This window comes from Zonotrichia albicollis, chromosome 1 (genome assembly GCF_047830755.1).
Source record: "Zonotrichia albicollis isolate bZonAlb1 chromosome 1, bZonAlb1.hap1, whole genome shotgun sequence".
Taxonomy (NCBI): Eukaryota; Metazoa; Chordata; class Aves; order Passeriformes; family Passerellidae; genus Zonotrichia; species Zonotrichia albicollis.
This window is the reverse complement of record NC_133819.1, coordinates 25,513,336-25,538,967: the sequence shown is the minus strand read 5'-3', so window position 1 is coordinate 25,538,967 and position 25,632 is coordinate 25,513,336. Positions and strand designations below refer to the sequence as shown.

At 41.0% G+C, this 25,632-nt stretch overlaps 1 protein-coding gene across 8 annotated transcripts in view; it reads left to right on the top strand.

Annotated features, from left to right (window-relative positions):
• LOC113460621 (homeobox protein DLX-5) overlaps positions 1-25,632 on the top strand; it is a 105,421-nt gene that overhangs the window by 25,078 nt on the left and 54,711 nt on the right. For 3 of the 8 annotated variants that reach the window (XM_074536254.1, XM_074536244.1, XM_074536236.1), the window contains one exon: positions 19,864-23,315. The exons of the other annotated variants lie outside the window; for them this stretch is intronic. The gene's annotated coding sequence lies outside the window, so the exon portion shown is untranslated. Of the gene's footprint in view, positions 1-19,863; positions 23,316-25,632 lie in introns of those variants that run through there. 8 annotated transcript variants of the gene reach the window in all.

The following is a 25,632-nucleotide window of genomic DNA, read 5'->3' as shown; positions in this document are numbered from 1 at the left end:
AGGGCCGCGGGGTTCCCACCACAGCTTCGAGCACGGTGAACGCCCCCCACGCTCCTGCCCCAAACAGTCTCCGAGCGCCTCCGGTCCGCTCGCACGGGCTGTTCCCGCAGCCGTGTTTGTTACCGGGGCTCCTGTGGCGGCCGGGCAGAGCCGGCTCTCGCCGCTGGCACCCCGCGGGAAGGCGCCGGCGTTTGCGGGAGCTGCTGGGGCGAGGGCCGGGGATGACGGGCCGGGGCAGCCCCCCAGCCCAGCACCCCGCTCCCACCGCAGCCTTCCTGACGGCTCCTGGGGCCGAACACCCGCGGAAAGCAAAGACAGCACACGCACAGCTTTTGCCTACTACGCATCGGTAATGACTTTCCCCCCTACTTGTTCTAAAAAAACAAAACACAGACTTACCTGAAGTGGTTTTTATTTTCACAACAAGGGATATTCCCTGCATTGCACACACACAAACGCATGCACACGCGCGCACACAAACACACGCACACACACACACATATTAACCAATAGAAAAGCCAGATATGAGAGTTTGATGCTCTGCTGTGACATGAATAATTGTTGCATCGTGTAACTTCCTACATCTTGGTTTTAATTTGCAGTGAACCAAACAAAGATATTTGCAATTTTAAAATAAGCACTCTATGTAATAAATGGGAACATTGTGCATGAATGCTGTTTCTTCCCCTTTTCTTTAGAAGACATTATTAGCTCTGACAGCATGCAGCTCAGGTTTGGAGGAGAGGATTTTGTAAAGGGATGATAGACAGGAAGGGCAGCAATCATGGGCTTCTTGGGCTAAAGCTTTTTTTCTTTTTTATCAGAATGTTCTGTTCGATGCCATTTATCCTTGATGATAGAAAATTGCTCTGTTGCCAGGACGCTGCTGCTGAAATAGAGGGCAGGAGCCACATTTCCATTTTGCAGCTTGAAAGCTATTCAAATGAATTTGCAGAAAGGGGGAAAAATCTAGAGATAAACAAATGAGAATAAATCGAGTTCCCCTTTCCTCTATTTTCTTTCTCTTTTTCTTCCTTTTTTTTTTCTTTTTTTTTTTTTTGAGGTGTGTACGTGTGTACGTGTGAGGGACCTATTCATTTTCTACATAAGGATTTTAGTTCATCAGTGTTTGCAGCACCTGGAAAGTGCTCCAAATCAGGGAACACTTATTTTGCTGCTGTTCCCACCGCTGAACATATAAACATATTAGAGAAATTTACGTGTGTGTGTAGATATGCAGGCACCTAGGATTTCCTTACACGTGTGTATATACAGCCAGACCCAGAAATGCAGTGCTGTGTGTTCCTCTGCGTGGATACCAAAGCCATGCACGACCACCTTACAGTAAATGTGATTTCTCTCAGCATTTGTTTGTTGATTCTGGTGAAATACCTCGTTGTTGTAAAACAATTAAAATCTATGCTTAACTTATAGCACTGTCCTTCCATCATAGCTAATTGTGTGGGAAATCTTCATTTTCCCTCCTAGTCCATTTAGATATTTCCGGAGTCCCAAGGAGAAGTAATAACGCGTCTGGCTATAATCCAGCACGCAGCCCAAGGGCTAATATTTAATCATTATTTTTAAATTAAGCATTGAATAAAATAAAGCCAGAAACATTATTTATAAATTGGAATGAATATAATGACAAGTAATTATGCTCTTCCTTCGCTGGTGATTCAAGGCTCAGCTCAGCTCCTCAGTTCAAATCCAAATAAATGAAACGTGTGAAGCCTGTTAAACACTTCCATTTCATTTACTTGTTCAGTCTGTAGGCTGCTGATGTGTCAGGCTGGAAATATTGGACATACCTTGACTGGGGCTGTAAAAACTCTCAGAGGTCTGAGAGCCCGCTTACCACAAAATAACTTTAAATGAATTCTAACTTCACTTCTCTGAGTCAAAGCCGGTGCCAGTGAGTCATGGGGTTGAGAGGATTATGCAGCCTTCCCTTAAATATAGGATTTTAAACGAGCATAATATGTTTGATGACATACTATATTTGATCACCTTGGGTTTTTTTCACTATGTCACTTCAACAGAGTTTCACCTCCTGTTAATCTATAATTAGCATGTTGGCTTCAAACATGATGTATTTTAAAGTGGCATCTTGTTAGATGTGGGTTCCCTTCTGCAAGGAAGAAAATTCTGGAAGTAGAAAAGAAACAAACAGGACTGAAAAAGGGGGATTGATTTATTGGCCTTGGCCAACAGCTTTTCCATAAGTGTCCAAGCAGTCAGGCATGTGACTTTACTATTGATTTTTAAATCTCCCTTCAGCTGAAAAGTTCAGCGCGCAAATAATAATAAACTCTAATCACTGCTGCTATTAGATTAGGCTAAACATGGGGATCCGCGGGACCGGCCGTGCCCAGCTCTTCCCCCGGCCCGGGGCAGCGCCGTGCCCCCCGTGCCGCGGGGCTCTGCGGCGGGACCCGGGGGCCGCATCCCCGCTCCGCTCCTGCCGAAGCCCGATCCGGGGCCGCGGGCACCGCGGGCCCCCGAGTGCGGCACCTCAGGGAGGGCGCAGGGAGCGGAGCGAGCGGCCCTCGGGGACCCACGGCCTCCCTTCCCCGCGTCCCTCTGCGGGAGCCGAGGGCGGCCGAGCTGCCGGGGCCGGGCGGGAGCAGCCGCTGGGCCCCGGGCGCGGCGCACCTGGGGGGACTTCCCGGGCCCCGCGGGGCTGGCGCCGGGCAGGCGGCGGAACCCGCCACGCCGGGAACGCGCCGCGGCCCCACCCGCGGCCCCGGCCCGGCCCGGCCCGGCCCGGCGCCTGTGGCTGCAGCTGCTCCGGTGTCAGCAGCCCGCAGCTACCGCGGCCCCCCGCGCTCTGTCATGCGGGCACAGGCGGCGGGCAGGGGCACCAGTCCCGCCCTCATGCCGGGCGGGCCATCCCGGCGGGTCCCGGGCTGCTCCTGCAGCCGAACGAGCGCTCGGGGGGGGCATCGGCGGGGGCCGGGCTCCCCCTGCCAGGTGCCTCACTGTCAGTAGAAAGGTATAAATTTTAATTCGAGGGCCGAGATTAAAGCCGGCCTGGCCTAGTCTCCTGCTATTATCTGGGAGATGAGAGCCTCTGTCTGGGCTTCCTCCTGCCATCCTTAATGTGGGGACTCGGGCTCAAGGAAGTCAGTGCCTGCACGTTGAAGTGATTGTGGGTGTCAACCCAAATATCTCTAATACCCTCTGCGGTTCAGAGGGTGACAGTGCATTTTCAGGCAGCAGGTGATTCGTTGTAACAATTATTTGTAGATCTTTTGTTTAGGAAAAGTTCAGGCCTCCATGAGTCCATGCTTGCTTAGTGACCGCTTTTGAGTACTAAAAAAGCAAAGATAACTGGAGCTGGGTGTAAAGTTTCAAAGGCACAAGGCTGAACAAAGAAATACGTAGACAAGAGATGACAAAAGCCATGGAACTGCCAGGAAATGCTAGAACCACCAAAAAAATCCTAAAACCAGCAACAAAAAACAACAACACAAACAAAACCCCCCAAAAACGCCAAAAAACCAAAACAAAGCACCAAAATCCCACCAAAACCCACCACAACTTTGCCAGTAATGTACTCATAATGTGAACCAGATTGTCTCAGAAATCAAAATGGGTCATAGACTAGTGAACCTTGGCTGCAGCCTGCCCCTGTTCACAGTCATTTCCTTGGTGGTGTGCAGCAGGCCATGGTGCTGCAGCCCAGCCTGCTATCTCCATTTCTCCTCACTTGTGTCTGCAGGGGCTTAGGCAGGTGGAAGGGACATGCTGATACGGCAGCAGGGCATTTCACAGCCTCCCACCTCCTGTCCCTGGGCAGGGCTGGCTCTCTCAGCCCATTACTTGCCATACAGACCTGGTCATTCTCTTTTGTCACAACCCTCCAACACAGTGCAAAATACCGTGCTTTGCTCCTCTAAGTCATCAGGCTTGCACTGTCTTTGTCTTGTGGAAAAAAATGTGTGTGGCCATGTGATTAAAGCATGTCTAATCATGAGTTCACCTAAGGAACTGAATTTGGGTTGCATATGTAACCAACCTCATGTCTGGCGCTTTCTACCTTTTGAGTGACTAACTTCACAACCTTATTGTTCTTTTGGCTTAGAGGTATAGGTGTGTGAGAAAGATCTTAGTGTAAATCAAAGCAAAACCAGCAAGCCTGCCATTTTTATAAAGTTGGCTTTTTGTTGTTTTGTTTGACCTTTTTAGTTTTTTTTTTTTTTAAAGAAGGCTGTCTATAGTTTGGTTTTGTGCCCTGAAAGCAGAAGTTTGTCTTCTCTTTGAATTCTAGCAGACACAGTACCTAAAAAAACCTCTCCAATTTGGGTTCAAATACAGCCTCAGTTTCATGAGAATGGCTTTAACTCACAGCCCAGTTATCACTCCATCTCTGGCGCCTTCTCTTCCCCAAAAGAGAATTAGAATGCCACTTTTCTGATTACACTCATTTAAGAGATTAGGTTTGGAAACATTAAAGAGATAAACGTTTGAATATGCATCTGTCTCCTTATTACCACTTTCAAATGGTACATTCCATTAGTAAACCATTAACTTCAGTTTAAAACCATAAAGTTTTTGCTATATAAGAATCTTTTAAACAGACTTACATTGTTAATTAAGGGCTTAGGAATGCATGAAATCTTCAGTTTACAGATCCACAAACTTTGTGAGACTTCTGTCACTGAGAAAACCACAGACCCGATTTGGTTGTCCAAAGTAACACTGGCTTGAGCAAACTAGATTTTAATTTCTCAACAAGTTCTTTTGCATTTTCAAATGCCAAACAGGTCTGCATTCAGGCTGGTCAGATTCAATACCAGTATCCTAGTTTATTTCAGCTTCTTTGGGGCTTCTTTGCACCTTCCTTGGGGAATGCTCTTCTCCAAGCAGCAGACATGCTTCGAGGATCAACTCAGCCAGGTATGGCATCAGGGTAAGGATGGGGCACATACACGCAGACTTCTGAGGTTGATGAACATTCCAGATCCATCAAGTATACAGTTTTTAACTTTTTAAAAATTTTTGTTGAAGCAGATTCAGAAAGTTACCTTGGTAGAGGCCTGTTGTAGGAATCTGGTACTGTTAAACAAATGGTAAAACTTCTGGGCTATAAATGTTTCTGTGTTCTATACTGAGTGAACTCTCTAAGGTGCTTTAATGGCCCTCCCCATCACAAAACTTTCCAAACACAGCTCCGTGGTAATCAGCTACATGTGAAGACTGATGTTTTACCATCAAGTCATGTATGTCTCAGATGAACTTCAAGCAGGGTCAGACAACAAACAAAAATTCATAGCAGTTTTATTTGAAAGCATCCGTGGCAGAAAGTTGTCATATTGGCTGCTTCCAGACAGTTGAAGATCACACCCATGTTTCTTAAGCATTTAAAAACTGTGGAGTTAAGGAAAATTAACCTAGAGTTTGTAATGAAAACTTCTTTTTTTCCTCTTTGAGTTACTCAGTAAACTGTGTAATTTTTTGTAGGCTGCTAGTGAAGAACTTCTCCCAGCCACCACATGAAGAAAATATCACCAATTTTAATAATATTTAATATAAAAAAGAAGCACACCTATGGTTATGTTTTGCAATAGTTGGTTGTGGCACTGAACGGTTACTGTACCAGCTATGCAGAAGTGAGGGCTCCTTATGAGGTTAAAAACCTGAAGATTTTTGTCATCTGCTGAAGACAGTAGGAAAACCTTATGTTGTCTGTATGGGTATTTTCACAGGCTTTCAGATGACTGAGCAGTTCCTACCCCACTGCTGAATATTCCCACCCTTGGGGAAGACACATTTGCTCACCATCCATGGTGTCCTTTTTGTGTTGCAAATGCGAAGGGAAGTGCGAGCTGGCTTTGCTCAAGCCAAGCACTGTTGACTACTGGAGGATAAATTACATCTGTTCATTCTACCGATATTATAAATTAGATACAAATTGTAATAATTATGCTTAATTGCTACTTAATTACTGATTAAAAGAAACGTTTTTATGATTCTTTATTACAATCCCATGCATTTTTTTCCAAGGATGTTTAATCAGGCAGACATTCTGAAGAACAGCCACAAATCATATTTTAGTGGTAGGATTAGAAAGATGGTGTTGTGCACACCATTTTGAATATGAGCATTTGCATATGACCTAAACTTCAATACAGTTGGAGCATTTTTGTCCAAGTGTTGCCAAAAAATGTGCAGCTTTTCAGAACAAAGATATTGCAGATATCCAGAGCATGCTAGGACACTAAATTAGCAATGCATTCCCTCCCCTCCCCACCGCCCAGTATCATAGCCCTTTGTTAAGCAGATGAACTTGCAGGCAGCAAAAACAAAGAACTTTTAAAATATACCTTCGATTTTTGCTCTTACCAGTAAAGTCCTCAGTTCAGTGAATCAAGAGGAACAGGGGCGAGGAACTTTTCTTGTGTTTGGTTGTAGAGTAGGGAAAATAGATGGGGATTTGTCTGCTTGAATCCAAAGAGCCCGGTGAGTAATTAATCAAGATCATGTCTGGATAATTGGCCAAAGAGCAGCAGCAGGGTTGATCCTACATTTACAGCTTTGAGAGAACAGCTCATATCAAAATGACTTTGACTGTTCAGCAAATGCTGATTTGGGCCCCATTCTTCTATATGAATTGACTGTCCTTTTTAAAGTCAGCACAGACACGCTGCTAACAACTGCTGATATTGGACTCTAGGAACTTAACAATTGAAAATAATCCTATTCTGTAGCTATGAAGTCTATTTAAAATAATTTTCCAAGCATTACAGAGACTAACTGCTACTAGTGGTTTTGAGTGTTGGATTAATTCTGCCCATTGCACTGCACAATATAAAGCATTTATGATTACTACATGGATTGTTTATCTGGGGGGAAGGGGAGGGTCTTGACATTCAGAAAGGAAAAAAATAATCACCCATTTTTTTATGTCTCTGCTTGTTACAGAGCCCACTGAAGTCAATGGGAGCGTTGCCATTTTTTTGTGTGGGCCTCCATCAGGTCCTGTATATGCTGCTGTGAGCTGGAGGGGGAAAAGGAGTATTCTTAAAGGGAAGAGAAGCAAGAGGGGAGGAGTTAAACAGAGGTGAAGAATAGAGGTCTTTGTCTATTAATTAGGGTTTACATGCCTTGTGGAAAGCAGCGTTCCTCCAGCACTGGGTCCCTCTGCTCCACTATTACATTTTTACATCTTCTGTGCTAGTTGCTCTTCAGATGGAAATAGTGCTCATGTATTATGCACTGAGTAGCACTAACCATAGCACTCCACTGCTCTGGTGCACAGGAAAGGAAGGCATTGAATTGGACAAGCTTCTCTTGGGTCAAAAATGCTTTTTGTTTCTGCAGATGATGCCCACTCTCCCTGAAACATATTTTCCAGCACAACACCTACACATATCACAAGAATTTTTTTCTGAGTAACTCTATCTAATCACTTGCTGCCTATAGAGAAACAAAACCTGGTGAAACCACGGAGTTCTCCTGACAAAGTCTTGCCAACATGCTTCAGATGAAATTGGAAGGGCTCACTGGACAGTGCTAGTTCATTCCCATGTCCATTTTCTCCTGGTTACACCCACCAAAAGACAGTGACAATTGGTTGCAATTAGAGAGGAAAAGTGCCATTGTATTTGACACTAGGCTGGACTCTGGGGATATTCTGTTGCTGGGTGTGTCTCAAACTGCTGGGTGACCTCGGGTAAGACATTTGGGACTCAGACTTATGATCAGTTTATAACAATTTAACAAGCTATTGTGTCTCAGTTGAACAGCAGTGACTGTCCTTGTGTGCACTTTCACCCAGAGCAAACGGGCTGATGTGACCCAAAGTGTAGTTATATGAACAAATAATCAAATCAGTGCAACCAGTTCTGCTGCCGTGAGATCGTATCCCTGAGAAGGCAACTAATCTGGTTTAAAATTTGTGAGGTTTTTGTTTTGTTTTGCTTTACTTTTTTTTTTCTGAGTTGTTTTTAATCTTCACCAGTTCCCCAGTGCATGTCACTGGAGGAATGTAGGTCTTTTGGTAGAAATGTTGAGCATAGAGTGGCAGTGCTGATTTAACCTGTAGTGAAACAGGCCTTGTTACTTTGACATTACTGTGGAGTAAGAGGATGTGTATGGAGCAAGCAGATCAGCTGGTTGAAGATATTTCAAATTTGTTGTGAGTCTGACCAATCAGATCCCAACCAGCAAAGCACCTAAATGTCTCTATGAATCATAGTATTTGTTCCTCGTGTAAAAAGGGAGGAGGTTTCACCTCCCTCTTGTTTCTCTGTCCAGATTGTAAATTGCATAGTGGAAATGTTCGCACTCCATGTTGGTACAGAGTCCAACGCAGTGATGGACTGTTCTTATCAGGGGTCTGCATGCAAGTACAGATAAATCACAAGACTAACAGAGGGGGAGGTGTTCTCACCTGTCAGTGGAGAAAGGCAATAATCAACCTCTGAATTCATAGGCTTTGTTGTCTGCCAATTAGCACTAACCTCGGAGTAGTGATAAAGGTATATCCTGAGCCTCCTTTCACTAGGCAATTTCCCTCAGTAAGATTTTTAATTATTATCTGAAGTGCTTTATTTATAATCATTTTGGTAGAGAAACATTATCTTACTAGTACAGTAACATGTGAATTACCATTTTACACCACACACGCACACATATACTTCCCATTCTTGGGGCAGTATTTACAGCAGTTTTGGTTTTTGCTTATCAGGCAAAATGATGTGCATTTGCGTGGGTTAAGGACCTACTTGAGAGCACTGAAGAAGGATGAAGTCAAAAAAGAGCTCACAGAGGAGGACAGGTATCTGCTACCACAAAGAGGAGCCTGCTCCTCAGGAGCTGCAAGGTTATGTCTCAGAGAATAGGAAAGATGAAGTCACTGGGTTGTGAAAATAAACCACTTATTGCAGAAAAGGCTAATAATTTTTATTGTATCAAGTTATTTTCATGTCTGTAGGTCTGCTGAATTGATATGTACTAGTTTCAAAGAAATTGTTCTTTGTTCAGCTGGTATGCAGTCGAAAGCAGAGTATTTACAGTTTGTTCTTAGGTGCTGAGTAATAACAATGATGTGTTGGTTCTTATAATTATGATCACATTTTAGTATGACAGTAAATACTAAAGTTTAAAAGAATGTGCAAAGAGAGGGATCTGGATGGGTCACAGTCAAGCTGTCTCCCAACTCTTCTAACAAGGGTTCACACCAACATGTTCCAGGTCTCTGAGATGATTTCTCTTCTAATGTAGTAGCTGCTAGCTAGCAATTAAATTTCTGTCTATAGAAAATGAGTCCAGCTGGCTTTGCTTCCTCTCCCTTGAGAAATTCTTCAAAGTTCTAGGTTCCCACAGCAAGGCTTCCATGGCTTCAAAGGCATAATTTGGCACATGCCCACTGGGCATGCGTTTGTCAAAGTACACACACAAAATTTCACTGTTGAAGATCTGTGCCCCAGGGAAGCTTCCACTCTGAGGTGAAATTACTTCTTTCCAAATGCCATACTTGAACTATGAAAGGATACACCCTTTAACATAATAATAGTGACTTCCAAATGCAAAGACATAGCCTCTGATTTACAGCAAGCATACCCACCGCAGATTAGCTCTTGAGATATCTGAAGGCAAAGTATTATAGCAAGAGCTATTTATCCTAGATTCTGCCTCATTACAAATCATCCTTGTACATTACACTGAAGGAATAATAAAACAACTGCCTATTATCCCTTACAGAGTGGCAGACAGATCAAAACGCTCTCATCTCTTACTAGTCCTCATTCAGACAACTGTGGCTCTGAAGTCTAACCTGAACAAGCCACACCTTTTGAGACAACACCAGTGCTCTTGTTTCTTCCCACCACACACAACTTTTTATGAGAGAGGAATACTGAATGACAAGTAGTGCTCCTTCATGCACAGAAGCCATGTGAGGTTTGTTCCTCATACCCACCCAAGCAGCCTGTCTAATGGCTCTTTTCTCTGAGAGCTCTTCTTGGATCTCCTATTTTCGTGAGTTTATTGCATTTGACAGTGTCTTTTTTGACACACCCAAGAAAGGTTGCACAAGTAACCAAGATGCCCTTGAGAAAGATTTTGAACTATATCATGGCCCAGCACACAAAAACTTGTGTAGGCCTTGTCCGCTACTGTCCCAAAGTATGTGTCCAGACTGACTAGCTGTCTAGGTTCCCACTTCAGTCAACGCAAAAAGACATCCTGAACTATTTTTCAGAGATGTCCAACTTGAAATTCTCTGTGAGGGTATGGCGATATGTTTCTGGAAGTGAACATCTACCTCCATAACTAAAAAGAAGGCAGAGACCACTGCTTTATCCTAGATGCCAAATTCTTAGCTAAATCTAAGTAGATAGGTATAATCCAAGTGGATGAAACAATACCCAGAGGGAAAGTAAAAATGTATAAAACTTTCAACTGTGACTGGATGTTTGCCATCCTAAAAATTTTGTTCTCTGCCTAGTTTGTGAAAGATCAGAATAGCTTCCAATCAGACCAATTTTGTTTCTCAGTTACAGCTGTGGAAATGCAGTTTTAGTGGTTTTAGTGCTAGAGATCCAAATTATAACTGCTCTTTAGGAGGGTGATGTGTACTTCTTGGTGGCCTGGAAGAACAGAGCAGGTACACTTCAGGTTACTGCAGAGGTAATTTCTGTGCTCATCTCTCCAACTGATTTTCATCTCCTCAGCTTCAGCAGGAAGGCTGGTGCAGGGCTGAAAACAGCAAAATGGTAGACCCCTCTCTGGCATTTTATGTGCCATTTGGTACATGACATGTGGTCTCATAGATTATTTCAGGGGAAGGAGTGGATGGGACCTTAAGCACCTAATTAGGGCTTAGCTGTATAAGGCAGCTTTGGGTATGAGGCTGAAGCACCTATACAGTGAGCCTGGAGGGACTTTATTCTCACAGAGGAACACTGCCCTGGATCTTGCCTCCCACTTTTGTCTCGCTGAACCTGAACCTCTCAGCCTGCAGAACAATAGAACCTTCTCAGTCTAGTTTTTGAGGGCTCATTTAAGCTTTGGGGGGAGCTTATTTTAGTTAAAAATGGAGTGCCAGTGTTTCTATCTGGTGAAGCATTTTGTATTTGCAATAATTTCTGTACATATGACTTTTGATTCACTACAAGAAGATTTAATTCTTACAACATCCTTAGCTTTCTCAGGATACCATAGGTTTGTCTGCAGTCTTTCCTTTAGTCTGCTTTGTTATCTATAAGATTTCTTCCTTGGACACAGATGGTCACATATCAGAGCTTGTTCTGGTTAGGAAGCTAAACCATTGATGGAGTTCAGGCCCTTTCTTGGCTTCAGTTCTACCTATTTACAAAGAACATGCCAACTTCCCTTTCTCAGCCTGCAGATGCAATCAAAAACACCAAAGACTGTATTTGCTTACAGCATCACTTTTTTTTTTTTGTGTTCAGTATTCCCAGTAAGTTCTCCCTTTAGGCTTTATGCCCGGATAGTTTCCTTTTAGCTGCTCTGTTTGGAGCTTATTTCTCTTTCTGTTTCAGCTACCTTGTTTTCTTGTACATGCATACACAAAAATACACCCTTACCCAAAGCAATAACCATCAGTACCATCTGCCTACATTATTCAAGATTTAGGGTATACTTTTGCCTTGTCTCAGAAACCTGTATTACCTCATCAAAGGACTATTTGGCTCTGTTATCTCAGATGAAGGGTGGTGGTTACTTCCATCAGCCTCAATGCCTTTTCTCCCAGTCTTGAACAATAGTACATGATGTTCACCCTCTCTTTGCCCTCACAAGATTTTCTACTTGCTTATCTTTCATTTATCTCTGTATTGCTTTATTTGGCACTAAAATACAGAATGGACATGCTGGGACTAAATTCCCCTCTCACTGACAGTTCTACTATATTCTGTCTCCACAGATAATAGATAGTGGAAATACTTTTGATGTACATCCATAAATGAAAGAAGAGATAGAGCTTTGTTTTCTTCATTTCTTTTGTCAAGTCCTACTAGGGTTTTTGTTTATTTGTTTGTTTGTTTGTTCTCTTTTTGATTTCTCTGACACCTCAGCTTTTTTTTTTTTTTTGGCTGGCTTTTAAAGGGAGCTTGTAACTTTAAGCAACACTGAGGGATAAGACTATCTGCAGACTGCAAGGAAATTACATCTGAATTAAGAGAATAGAGGTTAAAGCCAGTTTTTTTGTCTATCAAACAACCATCTCTGGAATTAGGAAAATAATGCTCTTACAGTTAGAAAGCTATTTGCTGTTAAAGCTTTTAGATGTTTCCCGTGTCAAACAACATCTGATGGCCAAAAGCCATGCTGACAGGGATTCACTTATGTCATAGGCTTTCTTTGGAGAGAAATACAAAGAAACATATGGGTCATTATGACCCACCCCTTCATTACCACTGTGGAAATGCAGGTTTTTTACAACAGAATAACATCTCTGCGATACCTTGGTTGTCAAAAACCACAATTATAGCCATTGTTTATGCATTAGGGAAACCTCATCCTAAATCTGGCACCATATGGGGGTGAAAAGAGCAGCTGCTGACATTTCAGGATAATCATTACGATCTAGATGCAGATATGACTCAGCATGATGAGCCTGACAACAAGAACAAGAAAAAATAGCAAAGTAGCATAGGCAGGTTTCAAATGTCCCTTCAAGGCACCAGCCCAAATGCATTTCTAAGGGGAGAGGCTTTCAACATGCATCAAGTGGGACAGCTCCTTAGGAACTCCACATGCAAAGTGTGAGCAGGGCTCCTGGCCAACACAGCCAAAAGGGTTGTTGATATTTATGTGTGTTGTAATCCAAGGGAGAAAAATAATTATTAACTGTCCAGAAAGAGTTTTGGAATATTGTTTTTTCCCCTTATTTTTGTGAACAATGAAACCATGCCAAACAAAACTATGCAAACAGCCCCACCTCCCTGTTTTCAACCCCTCTCTGAAGCACTAGCTCATCACTTTTCAGTCACTTTGGAGTTCAACTGATTCCCTTTTAGCAGAAAATAACAGAGATACTTGGCTTCTTCTATGCAGCCCCACTGGTATTATTTAGTGTCCTTGAATTCTTTCACCAGGCCGCTACCTCCTCCACATTCAATCTGCCTAGTCTCTTGCTATGATGCCTGCAGAAAATGGCGCTGTTGATGACCTTCTGAATGTTCTACTTCTTGGGCCTTTTTTAGCCCTTCTGTTCTTGGCATGTTATTTCCCAAGGCAGGGATGCTCTTTTTGTGCATGCATCCAAAATATGGATGTCGTGGGTGAAACATTGTGACAGAAAAGCACTACACACAACTTCAAGAAAATGCTAGACTGGTGATATGTACATCCAAAGCCTTGTTCTGGCAACAAATAATAGTTGTGTTTGCTCCATAAATATATAGTCCACATTCCTTGTGTCAATCTCAGCCTTTTGGTTTGGGAGATTGTGTCATTTTTAAGGAAGAAATATGTGCTCTAACCTCTAACTCAATGAGAGGCATATCCATGAAAATGAAGAAAATGAAAATGCAAGTCCTTTCTTCAGAAATGCTTATTTTGGTAAGCGATGAGGAGTTCAAGTAGTGCCTGTAACAAGGCTGAGGTTCACACACACTTTTGTCACAGGGCTTTTCACATCACCTGTCCATCATGTGGTGGGGATGTGCCCCCGTTAGGATGGATGTAATTCCTGGTTTGTAATGGTGTAGCGGCCAGATAGCCTTGGGCAAAAGCAATGCTAAGACCAAGCTTCTGACCACTTTTTTTGTCAATCTAACAGCTTGCAGATAATAATTTGCTTCTGACTGAATGTCTCAGTAAAGGACAGAGCAGCAAAATGTAGCTATTGGTTGGATAAGCTATTCCGGCTGGCCTGGAGGCTATGGGTTGGTCATTTCTCCTTTATTCCAAAAAATCAACAAGAAAACAAATACCAACCAGACAAATCAAACCCCCCAAACACAAAAAAAAACCCCAAACAAATAAAAAACCTCATAAAAAAACCCAGAAAGTAATATATAGAATCAATAGAGTAATAATCTGAGCCCCCCAGCTGATTTGTAGGTAGATGCTAACTTTTTAAAAACATTGCAGGGAAATTAGATTTTTCACAACCCGACCTGTACAACTTTAAACTAATATCTCTGCTGTTTTGGTTATTTCTGAAGATTCTTCTATGGCTCAAATATTCTGTTTGGTTCTAATATTATATACATTCTCAGTTTCACATTAGCAGCCTGATTCTCCAAATTTCTGCCATGCCAATTTGAAAATATACTGTTTTCCGACAAATAAATATATTTCAATATTTTTCTGCCTACTTTTGGATGTGTAGGAGGGAAATGAAGCTAAAGAGTATATGACCTGTGCTCTTACAGTAGACAACTGAATATTTATGTGTTTATAATGGATGCATGTTTAAGGTTCAGCATTGCTATCTTTACCTATTATTACTGTTGTGTTAACATCATTATTAGTTTGCACTGTGGTAGAGATCCCCCTAAAGATCAAAGTCCCTTTGTGTTATGCTCTGCATGAAGAAAATGAGAGGCCCTGCTCCCATGCTAATCACCTCTGCTCATGCTTCAGCTGCACAAATGTTATATTTGTAAAGTAGCTTCTGAATGTATAGTCTTGAACATCAGGGGTGGAAAACACATACCAGATGAACTACCTCTGTCATGCTGTTCTTCAGAGAAAATGACTATGGCTACATCTTTACAGATGCACGGCTACATCTGGTTTTCTACAGTTTGGCTTGTTTATGTACTCTGTTCATCGCTCTATCAATGGCTCTTTAATGATTTGGCCATTTTGTCTGATGTATTCTTGCACAACATTGAGATCTTTTCTCTGTAAAGTCTAAGTATCACATGACTTGAGTTTTTGGAGCATCCTCTGGAGTTCAGGACACGGAATGTGGTTGTCTGATTAGTGTTGAAGGTTTAGGGATGTGTGAATGTGGAGAGTTTTCATACATAAGTTTGGTGTCCTTCAATGAGCAGGTGCTTCTGGGAACCTGCTCTCTCATGGTGCTGACAGTTCTGGTGCATACCTACAGCAAATGTAACTTTCCTTGCAGGAAGAGATATATGATTCTAATTTAGCATGGACCATGTAGATAATTCTTCTCTTTTTATCATTGGAAACCAGATGTATTTTCTCTACATTAACATGACATCCATGGGGCACTCAAATGACTGTTGCTTACTGGGAAGGCCATTTAGAGAAAGCTGTGCCTGACCTGTAGGACTGTTCTGAGGACAGAAACACGTTTATGACTGAGGTGTCAAGTATGACTGCTGAGTTGCATTGTCTTCTCATGAGTTTTGTTGCTTCATATTTTTCTTTCTCATCAGTGTGAGCTGGTATAAAGAATGGGGAAAAATACAACATATTGGTTAAAAACCCAATATAATTATATCACAGGCAGGACCTTGCATTGTGGCTCCATAACATGCTTTGTCAGAACAGTGAAACTGATACGAATAACTCATAGGGTTTTTGCTCACCTTCAGCAACACCTTCTAAACAGTTGTAATATCTCAACTAAAGCTTAATTCTCAACAAGCTGCTGTCTCCATACCCTACAGAGGGAGAGCTGTGTTTGTGGCAGCCCTGGTTAGAAAAGACAGCTGCTTTTCCAGCTGTGATGTTGAAATCCTGATTTAGATGCCAAAGTAGAAAAAGTTGTTTTTTAAAAACAACAATGGTAGCAAAAACTGTCCTTCTAACAAATGTATGGTATTATTCCTCAATTCATTTTTAAGACATTTTGTTTCACTTCCCACTTAACAGTATACAGAAGGAAACAATAAAACTTGCATCACAGATCTGAAGAGTAGCTCTTGGGCTAGTCTAGAGGAAAATAAGGAGCATGAGGCTAAGCCAAGAACATGTGTGGAGACTTGGCACCATGAAAATACTCCAAATTCCTGCTCCCATCCCCTCTGCTTTTTGTATGCCCATTCTAGGCAATGTGACAATGTGTTTTCTTACTGGGTACATCACTGCTGGAGACAGGATGTCCTCTGGGGCTCCTCCAATAGGAGGATGATTTGTTGGTTTAGCAATCATTAACTCATCCCAATTTTTTTTAACGCAAATTAAAGTTGGCAGCAAAGTAACCTCATGCTGCTCAGAGGCAGCTCCTTGGCAGCTCTGTGTTCTCCCTGGTTAGGTCCCCTATGCCAGCCAAGCCATGGACTTCAGAAATTCTTTGGAGTACTTCAGCTGGCTTGCAATCACATGTATGTTCCCAGATCTGTACTGGCAGGTAACTGAAAGGCCTCTCAGAAAGCATCTAGGGTTTTCATTAAAACCACAAATGCATATATTAGCAAAGTTATTTACAACTGGGAGGAAGGAGATGGACACCATGTACGAGTATCTATATAGTAAAAGAAGAATTTTAGGTTATCAGGCAGTTAGAACTAGAGTATTTAGGTACATGCAAATAATTTCGGGTTAGGCTGAGGTCAGCAGTCTCCACTGGTTTCTAAGGCATTGATGGGAAGGTATCTGTAACATTCAAAAGCTGCTGACAACATCAATCAAAACCTATTATGTGACATGTTATTTACTTGGAGATCTGCTGTATTAAGATGCCATGTGGTTGGAATCAGATAATTTTAATTGTTATCACATGTAATTGTCAGCCACATAATCGGGTCTTACGGATCTTTAACAGTGTTTGTTTTTCAGACTTCTTTCCTGAGGCCCGAGCTCTTTGTGGATTATTTCAGTGGTCTTTTTAATATCAAAAGGAAAACTAAACTTTTCAGAGACCGGACATCACAGTGATCCTGCATCTAAACAATGGGCTGTCTGATGTTAAACCAACATTGTAATCCGAATTTCCCAAAAATTTCAGAGCTCATTATAAAATGCTCTTTAGCTGTAAAAGCAGCAATGGAGCTTTTTGTTCTAACCATGCAAAAGCAAACAGACAGATTCTGCTTTTACTCACATTGTTTTGAATGGATTTACTCTCTGTTTTCAGTAATGTCACTGACCTAGCAAGTTTCTGGAAGATATAACATGTTCCAAAATGGAAGAAGGAAGGATGCTAACAGCTATTAATTGTTATTTGATAGAAGCAGAAAGTATCTGAATATATATTATGATTCTAATTATTTTAAAAATAGCGCTGGGGCACACATGTATTTTGAAGCATATATGGTGGCAGTATTTTCCTGATTAATCTATTAAGATTTGTGAAACTGAGATGAATTCCATTTCTTCACTCTCATTTACTTCAAGTTTGTATCTTAAAAATAAAGGCTACTCTCTCCAGAAATTTGCAATGTTGCAAGATAAGTTGTATCTTACACTGTGCTATACTTTCTAAACTGTACTAAAATGTTTGATAAACTTTTTATTTCATAATATCTCTTAAGATTAAACAATGATAACCCATGTATTTGGAAGACAGTTGTTAAAAGGCAGTTTTCTTAATGAGACACATCACAGGCAGATGAGAAAACATTGGCTCTGGTTAAATTTGCATGTATTTATAGTCATAAAATATGATTAATTTTATTATATCTCCACCATCTATCTCCATTATCTCTTCTTAAGTTAAATTAAAAAAAAAATCGAGTTTTGGCTAAAGCAATATTCCTCTTGGCCTTAAGAACTCATAAAATGTATCTAGTAATTTTTTCTCCAACTCATAATCACCTTTATTCTTAGAAAGGTACCTTACTTTCAGTCTGGCTTAAGTTTCCAACCCTTGGTGCTTCTGCTAGATGGGAGAGTCCTTTTAAACTTGGTATTTCCCTGTTGTGAATCTTTCCTGTGAACAACTAACGTCTTCCCATCTTCCTCCTGATAAAATCAACATGGAATTACTTATTTTTTAGTTTGATTTTTGTTTACTGCAAGGAATTCTTGTTTGAATAACTTTGTGGTTCTTTCTTTTACCATTGCTGGTTTCTGTTGACTGCCCAGTTTTCATCATCTGCCAAACTCTTGTCATTCAGAGATTGTATTTGGGGATATGTTTACAAGGCCATTGGTGAAGTTATTAAAGAACATGAAGCCTTGCACAGAACTCAAAGGAACATTGGGAACATCCATTCAACTGAAAATTCCAACTAATGCCTATTTTTTTGAGATCTGTCAGACAGTTTTTAATGCATTTGGTATGTTTTATTGCTATTATAAAATACTAGAATCATAATAGTATGTCAATTCCTGTAGGTATGAATTTAATCCATCCTCTCTTGTTGTTCCTTCTGTACTACTGTACTAGCAGAGTGCCTTCCATGTAGAATAACCACCAGTAAAGGAGCCCCATTGAAGAGTCTTGATAGACTTGACCTGGCACTTTCTCTCCATCAGGATTTAACAGCAAATACTTTATTTGGCTATTGAGCACATTTTTTTACTGGTTGAATAACTACTTAACTAAGCTGATATCAGTAAAGAATTTGATGGTGTGAAAGCTTAACTGCAAATATCCATTGTGAGTTATCTTCCAGTCTTCACTTTGATTTGTGCTGAATATTATAGTATATATCCAGAAAGCAGAAAAAGCCATTAATGACATACACACAAAGACAGTATTGCATTTGAAATTGTGACTCCGAAATTCAAAGCATGGTGATTTTAGTGTCTCGTGCTAAAAGCCGATCCATTGTGAGCACTAAAACAAGCATATGCACTATTGAAATCGGGAATCTGTGTTGTTGGTATTCTTCAAGTTGCATAATTGAATGAGACGTGCACAACCAATTTAGCTATAATGCAATGACAGAGAAATTAGCTTCTACAAGCTCTGACTATTGAGTATGTTTAATGTACCTAGGGCCCCAAAATATATGTATTTATTACCAAACCCTGTGCATAAACAGAAGTAAATCGCCCTGAGAAAACCTGCTGCTAACAGTATTCTGTGGCTGGCATTCAAGTTAAATTGTTTTCAGTGCAACTACTGTGGAGCATTTCTACCTCAGGTCTGAAAGACATTAAATATGAGACTAAGTAATGTCCTATAGCTTCTATACATTAATACTAACAGCATGTATAACATAAACATGCCTAAGCAATTAGTATAACAGTGCCAAAGGTGGTGAGAGGAGTTAGATGCTCACAAGGCAGAGGTCTGTGTATCTCCATGACCTTGCCATGGCCATTACAGGTTTTCTGACCTCCACATTCTGCAGAGGTAAGGAATCATTATGGTGTCTGTGAGTGCAAGACTTCTTCATTTGCATCAGATTTGATTCTTGTGGTTTGAGTTTTTTTTCAACATGTGTGTCTCTGGCACATCCTCTCTAGTTAATTATCTGAAGAAGACACTTGATTTCATAAAAAATGCCAGGGTAAATTAGGACAAAGTCTACAGAAAATTCTTGTTTAATTTAGAAGGAATTTCAGTTGTGGACAAAAATCTTCATTCTGCCTAAAAATAAATTATTTTTTGACTGCAGCAACCTTAAAAGTGAACATCAGACAGATAAATGACTCCTGAATTCTAGAGGGAATTAATAGTCCTCAGCTTTAAAAATACTTAGAGATATTGTTGCAATAAGCTGGAGTATTGACTGTACATCAGAGGATGGCTCTTGATCATTTTCTTCCAGATCACTGTTATGAAAGGAGATTCCTAAAACAGAAACATCTCCATCTCCCTCAAGCAGTAATTAAAAAACCCCAGCAAAACAAACAAGCAGTTGGCTGAATTCAGTGTTCACCTACATGTGCTGTTTCCCGTTTGCAATCAATGAGTAACTTCTGCATACAGCCCAGGGCAAAGTTTGGCTCATCATAGTAACACTTTAACATTAATTTAGGATGATTAATGATCAAGTCAGTAGCCGTGTAGTATTTGTGACTTCTATCCTAACACTGCTTAACTTTATATTATTTTTTAATTTACAGCTGCCATGGAAAATGACCAGAAATCTACTATCTGAGAAAACCCATCCATCATCTTCAGGCAATCTTCCAATCTGTTAACTTTAGCTGCTACTAATAAGTGTCTCAGTCCAGGAAAAGCAATTATTACGATGTTTCACAGAACAGCTTCCAGATAACATATGATGTAAACTGCTCTTGGGCAACATTTCTTCTAAGGAAACTAGCTTTTTTTTTTTTTTTTTTTCCTTTAGTAAGCAACTTTACCAATGCAACTGTGATAAAAACAGAGGTAAAGAGGAAGAGCTGTTGGAAATGGGGTTTGGCCATAGCTACTGCACACCCATTAACACCTCCCAAAGACTTGAATTACAATGCTTTATAAAGCCCTTGTTATGGGTTTGATCAGTGTGCAGACTCTGTTAGTGAGGTTGAGAGAGCTTACATGTGACTGAGATATCGTCATGAATGTGTTACATCACACAGAGCCAAACCAGGCAGCCTGGTTTGACTGCAGGCTCACATCCAGAGAGTGATATCTCATCCATCTACTATCTAACATACCAACCAGCAATGCAAAACAAGCCAAGCTGTGTCTGTTGGCATCTCTATTTTGATTCTTACTGAACATGGAGCACCACAGTGGGCTGCTGCCTGCAGTCAGTTCCCTGCTCAGGATGCTCACACATGGCAGGCACTTGCATTTCTCACTCCTCAGACCCCACAGCACACGGGAAGGCTGCTGTGGTGGCGGAGGTGCCACTGGGAGGCATTGCCATGAGGGTGGTGCAGGGATGGAGGCCTCTCCAAGGTAACAATGGATCATTATTGGGTGGCTTAGATGGATATCTTGATGGAGGATGAATCCACCTGATCTCCCAGTGCAGAGAGCTTCCTATTAGAAAAGGGAAACCAACGCAGGAGAGTGTCAAAATAGCAGTATATGGTTTATCTATGACTATCTTCACTGTAGCCTGATTTCTGTAATGAGACATCTCTGTCAAGGGATTGAGGAGGAAAATTTTGACAACTCCTCTGTGACAAAATACATACATTGATAAAGTCTACTTTCAGATCCTGGAGCCAATACATTTAGGATCAGTCAGATAATAATATGGGGGCATCTCACCAAGCCTCTCTGATTAGTTTTGAGGGCTGATTAATACCACACATCTTTTTATAAAGTTCCTCATGGCTAATACCTGGCTGTTCTTCACAAGTCCTTGTAAGCAGATGTTACCTTGTGACTAACTTTCTGTCTGCCCTTGCTTGACTCCTTGACCTTGAAGCTGACAACATTTAGCATGATTCCAGACACCCATTTATCTCATCAGACTGAATGACTTGTCTTTTCAATTCCACTTCTCTAGTGTATTACAGATTCTCTTGGTTTGTTTAGATTTCTGGTTGTAGACTTGCTTTCATATCCTTGAAGAATTAGCTACTAAAAGGAAAGCATGATCTCTATTCCTTCCAAAAATTTCAGATTAGTGTGCTAGATCTTTCTGTGTAATGTGTAATCCAAACCTAGATACCTTTTACTTTCTGAGCAAAGGTTTGGCCTTTGCTCTAATGAGTACCATCATTAAGCTGTTTGCCTTTAATTGTCAAAGATGGATAGATACCAGCAAACAATTTGATTTTGATGTCTAACCAGATGATAAGATACATTGCTGAAAGGTCAACAGTTAGTGTTTGGGAGTTCTTGGCCCCTTGGACACCCTGCCAATAAGTGCCTGGAAAGGCTGATTTTGCCATATGGGATGCAAGTTCATCAGGGTTTGGTTATAGGAAAGTCTGCATTCTTCTTGCAGTTCTTAGGTGGTTTAAAGTATTCACCAATTTAGTTAAGATTCCTTTGTTCTGCTAGGCAGTAGTTCTACTGTAGTGAGATGGAAAGTGTTAATATTACTTTCCCCGGGATAGGACATATTGAGAACTTCTGCCATGTATTTTTTTAATTTTTTTTTTTTTATTTTCTTCATGTGAACAGTTTCTGGGCATCACTGATGTAACATATTAAAATATGATCATGAAATTGTGAGCAGGAAACACTTAATAGTACCTGCTTGATTCCTGACAGCATTATGCTGTCTGTAATGATGAGAAAGGTAAAAATAAAAATGACATTTCCATTTTGGCAGATGGCCTGTAGCATTAATAGGGAGTCCATCGATTTCAAGGATGGAGATTCTTATATGCCTAGTGAACTGAAAATGTGCAACTTCTTTCTGTATATTACAGGAGGAGTTTTTTTTAAAAAAAGTAAATTAATATATCAAATTTAAACTCATTTTTTGCTGTTAGTTTGAAACCAGAAATTGTCACTTCTTTTCTAGAGACATCCATTTTCATTGGGAGTGACTCTGGACTTTCTGGTATTACTGTTGTGTTATTTCTCAGCAATGTGCTCAGCATCTACAGTACAAACCATTAATGAATATATTTTTTTCATCCAGATATTAATTTTCTTGTATAAGACAGTCTTATTCCCAAAATCTTTTAGACCTATCACTCAGTTTATATGCACAACAGGTCTTTGACAGTTCTGTATTTCTCACTAAAGCTGAAAGTCAAGAGGAAATAAAAATGAATTCTTATACCTAAGTATTTGAAAATTACTCTGGTCTAGATGTCACTAAGGCACAAATGTCGTACTACATATTAAAAAGAAATCTCCAGATGCAGAATACAACATTCCAGATCACCAGATTGTATTCCAATTCATACAAGCCTTTTGTTTGAGTAATTTACTCTCCTGAGAGTTAAGGGAAATTGGGTGACAATTTTTCAGTTTTGTATTTTGCAACCTACTGAGGTCCCCAAATTCATATTTCCTTACACTCTTCTTTTGTACTGACTGTGTTTGTCAGAAGACACGTGTGAGTGAAAATGGACCTGAAATTTGCATTGCTTTTGGGGCTTGGTTCAAACAGGATCAGCAGCCATAGAAGGATCTCACCAAAGGTTTCCATGACTTCCAGTTGGGTCATGAATGAAGACCTTTTAAACATTTTGGTCTTCTGTCTTTCATATGAAGAGGAATAATGATCCTGCATTTGAAAAACATTTTGATATTGCCAGGGACATAGACATTAATCACAGTTATACCTCTTTGCAAAGAGTAAGAAATAAAATACTGTTTAACAGAAAGACCATGCTTCATTATATTTACAACAATGGAAACTGGAATATAACATTTTTATTTAAAAATCAAGCCACAGATTAAGTTTTGATTGCAGTATTTTGTACTGAAAATAAGAATAAGAAAGCAATTAAGTATTCATAGTCATGCTCTCACACAAACACCTTCCATGGTGAGCCTGTTTATGCAACTGAGTATGCCATACAATTGCTTTTATTACCTTCTTATAAAACAGCCTGTATAAACCACTTTTTTTTGATTGTTTCTTTGTGTATTGTTGAGCATGTTTGCATTCTAAAGGGCTTTGCCTCATTAAAGCAATTACCATAAACTTGCTGTAGTTTGTTTTTTTTCCCCTTCTCCCTCAGAGCACTAGAAATATCCATAAAGAGCTCTTGCCCAGCCGGGATGTTCTGTGTCTCCCAAGGCTAGCAGTGGGAAGCTTCATTCTGAGGACAAAAAAAATCTGCAGAGATTTTCTTTAGCTGGAGCATCAAAACAACAGTGAGCCTGGGCAGGAAGGGGGTGAATGGGGTTGAGCTCTGCCAGCTCCAGCAGGGCTCCTGACCTCTCTCTTTTTGACACAAGCACAGGAAGAGTGGAGACTTTCAAATACCAGTTTTGCCACATGAGGGGAGGAAATAAAGGAAAGGTGGATGGGTTTGTTGTAGGGTAAAATTTTGATTGATTCTCTTCTGGGTTTTGTGGTTTTCAAGGAGGCAGGGCCACTGTTTACCTGCCCATGACAGTCCCTACCTTCTGCATCCATAATCAGATGGGAAGGGACCTCCAGTTTAATTCCTTAATACCTCAGGTACAACTGCTCAGCTGGTGACATGTAAGATGTGTATAACTCCTGTCAAGGATTTTAGCAATTTGTTTCCTACCAGTGTTGAGGGATGAAGCTAGAGAACTCTCTAGGGTTGCACCTGGGTGAGCATAAATACAAGCTGACCGAAAGCATGGTGAAAGCAAAGGCAGAGCTTGTCCTATGGAAAGACTGATGAAATAGTCTAGAAATAATTTTCCTTGAATAAGCTTAACAAAAATTTCTTAGAAAAACTAAGACTCACAGGTAGAGGAACCTGCTGAAGATAAAGGTGACAGGGAACACAGATGTCTGGAAGGTCTTTGAAATACAATCCTCAAATCAGAAAACACTGATTTGTCAAACTCAGAACTTTCAAAGGGAAGGTGGTTATAAGTTCAATGAGTTTGCGGTCCAAGTAAAAGACTTTGATTTGCTCTCTCGGGGCAGCCAGAACTCTGGATTGGATATTCAGATTCAAAAGAGCAGACCACATGTAGGACTATAATCTCTTAAAGATGGCCCAGGGACATGGAAGTCAGCACCCCACAGTCTGGGTGGGTTCTGGGCTGCAGTCTGCTTCAAAATGAGAGCTTCTCCTGTTGGAGATGCTCCAGTTTGCATAGATGCCAAAGCTTTCATTAGGCAAGAGAGTGAAAAAGCCTGAGTTGGCAGTCCAGGAATTACATTACCATGCTGAGAGGAGTAGATGGAAGTCCAGGTCTCTTCCCATGGCTGACATGTCATTGCTTGTGTAGTGAAACTGCTGCAGCCAGGGAAATGAGCAAAAGCATCCCGCCCTCTTCCAGCACACTGAGCTCATCCTGGACTAACACAGATTTTATTCTGGTTTTTCTTTATAGAAATATTTTTTACCCAGTTCTTCAATAGCTCCAGTGAGAGTCTTAATCCCTGGCTGTTGATTGCTCAGAGCAGGCCCTATTTGAAAGGACTTAGTAGCATCCTGAAGTAGAATAGCAGTGAGACCACTTGAAATTGTGAGATCTTTCACTCTGCAGGGAGGCTTTTTTCCTACCTAGCTCAAAGAAGGGACAGTTCAATGAAAAATAAAAAAAGATTTTAAGGCCAGGAAAGTATATAACACTGTAGCACTCATTAAAGGGGCCCTTTGTTTTCAGGAGTACACAGGAGTAACTAGCATGAGTCTCTTGATGTCTACAGAAATCCTAAACAGAGGTGCAGAGAGAAGAATTAGGCAGGCCTGTAGTGTGCTCAGGGACTGCCCCTGGGGAGGAAAGCCATGAAAATTGCTGTTGTCAAACAACCTGCAGTGCCATACCCACTGGGGTTCTTCCCTTCAGATTGCAAACTGAGGCAGTTGGAGATGCCAGGGCTTATTTCTCACTATTCCATAGTCTCTTCAGTCCTTCACCTCTATGTAGAGGAATTCTAAAGGCTCAGTGGCCTTTAGAACCTTTGCCTGACTACACTGGCTGCTGTGTCCACCATGGTGCTGTGATGAAATACATGAGAGACACATCAAAACCCGATGGGCCTTGTTAGGAAGCCAGTAGAGAACCATCTGTGTATGAATGTGAGAAAATGAATTTAATCCTGCTTTCCTGTTTCACACAAACTCCCATTTAACTGGAATATTACCCCACTACATGGTCTTGGATCACTACAAACAGTAGGTTAACTCTGCTTGTCTATTCCAGTGGTGATTGCCAAGGGTTAGTCCAGAAATCTATAATCTCTTTCCTTTCCTGGTGAGTAATTGCTGGTGCTGTTGGCTGTAATCCCTGTGAGGTGCTGAACACCTACCTTTCAGCATCTGACTCCAAATCTCTAGTCTTTGACTAAACCATAAACCCATGAA